General features: G+C 36.7%; 1 long non-coding RNA gene across 1 annotated transcript; it reads left to right on the plus strand.

Annotated features, from left to right (window-relative positions):
* The first annotated feature begins 433 nt into the window (after nt 1-433).
* On the plus strand, nt 434-1,659 carry LOC148302719 (uncharacterized). The gene is made up of 2 exons (XR_015838601.1): nt 434-1,462; nt 1,543-1,659. It is a non-coding gene; the product is annotated as an uncharacterized LOC148302719 (long non-coding RNA).
* Nucleotides 1,660-3,883: the final 2,224 nt, after the last annotated feature.

Here is a 3,883-nt window from a genome sequence, read left to right on the forward strand (position 1 = left end):
CTAGTTTCGGCAACAACCTCCTTGCCTTTGCCCTCTTCAGGGCTTAATTTATCACTAAACAAACACACACACACACACACATATATATATATATATATATATATATATATATATATATATATATATATATATATATATATATATATATATATATATATATATATATATATATATATGTATATAATTATATATATATATATATATATATATATATACACATATAAAGATGTTAACTTTTTTGAGAAACCCTTTTATTTGTATGCAATATCTCAAAATGTAAAATAACTTGAGTTATGTTATAAACATATACGTGTATATAATTTTAGAATGTATGAAGAAATGCATGAATGTAGAAGATGCGAAGATTGTTTGCAATGACATAATGTTTTGGCGTTCTATTTTCTGGATGTACGGAGGTTGTAATAATTATTACGCAATTGGTAGGCAGTTTATGGGTACTGCCGCCCTGGGAAATACCAACGCCGCGGCCACAGGCGTCCGTGGTGTCGGAGCCCCATCGCTGGGGTAACGGCGCCACGCTAGGATGACCTAGCCGCGGCGACCAGGCCTTCGGGGGGCACGACCACCCCGGGAAGTGCAGAGCTGAAGCACCAGACAGGAACACGCACTCTATTCCACGCAGAGCTGAAGCTCCAGACAGGAACACACACTATTACACGCAGAGCTGAAGCCCCAGACAGAAACACACACACTCTATTCCACGCATAGCTGAACCCCAGACAGGAACACACCTTCTGTTCCACGCAGAGCTGAAGCCCTAGACAGAAACACACACTCTCTTCCACGCAGAGCTAAAGCCCCAGACAAGAACACACACTCTGTTCCACGCAGAGCTGAAGTTCCAGACAAGAACACACTCTGTTCCACGCAGAGCTGAAGTCCCAGACAAGAAAACACACATTGAAAAATCTGTCCACTATCAATTCACTTTTTCTGACACTTCTAGTAGTAGAGTTTACTCTCCCCATGCAGCGTCAAATCTCCCTAGCAGTCTACTTTTCATGTGACATATAGATCTTCACTATCTAATTATTTTGAATCATTTTTTCTTTCTTCAGTTTTAAGCTAAATCTTTAGTTTTACTATTGAGAGGCAACACATCTTCAATTCGTCATCGATTCGCTATTTATTGCTTCAACTCTGCGCTTTTTCTGGGATCGGTTCATCATCTACCGATTCGTGTCGTTTCCCCTCGATCCCCACCCATTCCTTCCTTCCTTCCTTCTGTTCCTTCCCTCTCCCAAATATAATAAAATAATAATAATAATAAATGTACACTCAGCGACGGAAATCCCAATTCTCTAACCCTTCACTGCATTTTGAATTCGAAAGATATATAAATAAATTAGTTTTTTCAGCATTCACGTTTTTGGTAAAACATGATTAAATTATAAATAAAACATATGGTTTTTAGCTCTTGAGTATTGTATTGTGACGACTAGTATCGGAAGCAACAGATGCTTCCATCTACGGGTTTGTTTATATTCAAACATATTTCAAAGCGTATATTCAAACCCGTAGATGGAAGCATCTGTATCTTCCAAAACTAGTCGTAACAATATAATTCGCGGGTGGTAAAAAAAAAAGTGTATTATACATACAATAAAATTATACTTTTCAAAATTCCAAGTCCCAAAAGTAGAAACTATTTTCACAACAAAAAAACAGCTATTCTTCAACTATTTATGGGTGAAAAATACTTGAATTTAAAGAAAAGTTCATCTTAGAAATATGAAAATGACTACCAAAATGGGAAGCAAATACTTCAATAACCTTCCTACACATAAATGTATATTTTTTAAATATCTATAGGAAGGTTATTGAAGTACATGTTTCCCAAATATTCAAAGTTCTGTTAAAATTCTTTGGTATTGCATTTTGGTATCGTAAAGTCATGTTGGTATCGTAAAGTCATGTTGGTATCGTAAAGTCATGTTGGTATCTCGAAGATGAACTTTTCTTTAGATTTAAGTATGTTTCACCCTAACATAGTTGGAGAATTTCCGTTTTAAAAAAATGGTTTCTTCTTTTGGGACATGGAATATTGACAATTTAAAATTTGTTGGAAATGTTATTTTTCTTTTTAAAATGACTTCAATTATTGTTCTCTGAACTGTTTTGATAGATTTCATCCAATTAACAAGTTTTGTACGTATTTTTTTTCTTCTTCTTCTTCTTCCTGGCTACGTCCCAGCTTATTGTCCTTGTAGACTGCTGGGGTCAGCTCTCCTCGTCCTCAGGTTGTAGGTTCTTCTATCCTGGACAGCGTCACCTATTATTATTATTATGATTATTTTATTATTTCTTCGTCGGCTTTTTTTCCCTCACCCGTTGCGTCGTTATCTAAACGCATTTTTTTTACAGTGACATTGTACTTTATTTCATCTGCGACACCTTTTTAAAATCCCCCCGAAGAGTCCGAATGCCGAACCGCTGCGGTGAGTGCTCTTCGGGTCGCGACCTCGGATATCGATTGTTCCGACATTTATCACGCACATCTCTATTATAGAAACGGACACCTCCGACAATAAGAGCAATTTTCGTTTATGAATCCTTTCATTTCCCCATACACAACAGATATAAATCTTTCCTTTGTTACAGTGCTTTAGGAATAATATGGATTAAAAAAAAAAAACAACATATCATCATTCAGACCTAGCGTCGTTTCGGACGGATCGATCGAATGATTCATCCGATTTTTCATCGGCATTCCCCGGCATCTTTTGTCCATTACAACCCATCCTTCAACTCACCGAATTATTTTATAGATATATATGTAGATTTAATTTGTTATATATTAACTACATTTTAACTACTACTACTATTACTACCATCCGCCGTTTCCAACGCCACACTCTTCTGTCCTGACATACACTCCTCGCCTCCTTCACATCCATACATCTAGTCATACATGCCCTCCGATTACGCAGGCTTTTGACACCGCCAGATTTTAGGTGCTGATTGATCTGATCGTGCCAAGTCTTTTTCGGTCGTCCACGTTCTGTTTTCCCTCTCACGTTCGCCACACATATTTTCTCAGTCGTTTTAATTTATATATTAATCATTGAAATCAAACACCCATTTTTAGAGACTACTTATTTGTATTTTATTGTTGAAAACACGTAAAAATAAAATTTGTGACAATTGTTTCGCCTTATGGCATTTACAAACTGCTGTAGTAGACAGTGGTTTGAAAATGCCATAGCAAGGCGGAACATTTGTCGCAAATTTAATTTTATTTTTGTAATCGTTTTGAATAATTAAATACAATTTTGTAGGCTCTTTAAATAGGTGTTTGAGTTTGATATTTTATATGTAAACGCCAAATTTTCTCCCCCGCCTCTTTTTTATATGACTACGTGTGTATATTCAGTTCGTGAAAATATTATATATTGAATAAATACAGTTTATTAAATAGTGATTTTTTCTTCCCAAAGTTTTGTTGTTGTTTTTTTTGTTGTGGCAATTTGTTGAACCAAAATAAAACACAAATGAAACACGAATGAAACTAACGACAAACTAAAAAAGAAGTGAGTAAAAAATGAAAAAAGAATCGCGCACAAAAATATTGTAACAGGCGTCTCGTCCCTTTCCCTCGTTTGCGACTTTGCACGGTCGCGATCGGTTTTACGGGACAGACGCGCCTGTTACAAAAATTTTGGACTGTACGATGCGACCCTTACACCGCCCATCGATGCAGTCTCTTGGCGTTCAACCCTCGACTTTAACTTTTTGATAGAATTTAATTGCAGACTAGAATTTAATCCTCGGATCTGTCTGTCTGTTCCGTTATCCGTCTCTTATGATGACTGCCAGCTACCACACCATCGCTTTGGAGGTCTTCCAGGCGGTCGTCTTCCGT

Source organism: Brachycentrus maculatus, unplaced genomic scaffold (assembly GCF_059751285.1).
Source record: "Brachycentrus maculatus isolate JH-2025_06_01 unplaced genomic scaffold, ASM5975128v1 h1tg000420l, whole genome shotgun sequence".
Classification (NCBI taxonomy): Eukaryota; Metazoa; Arthropoda; class Insecta; order Trichoptera; family Brachycentridae; genus Brachycentrus; species Brachycentrus maculatus.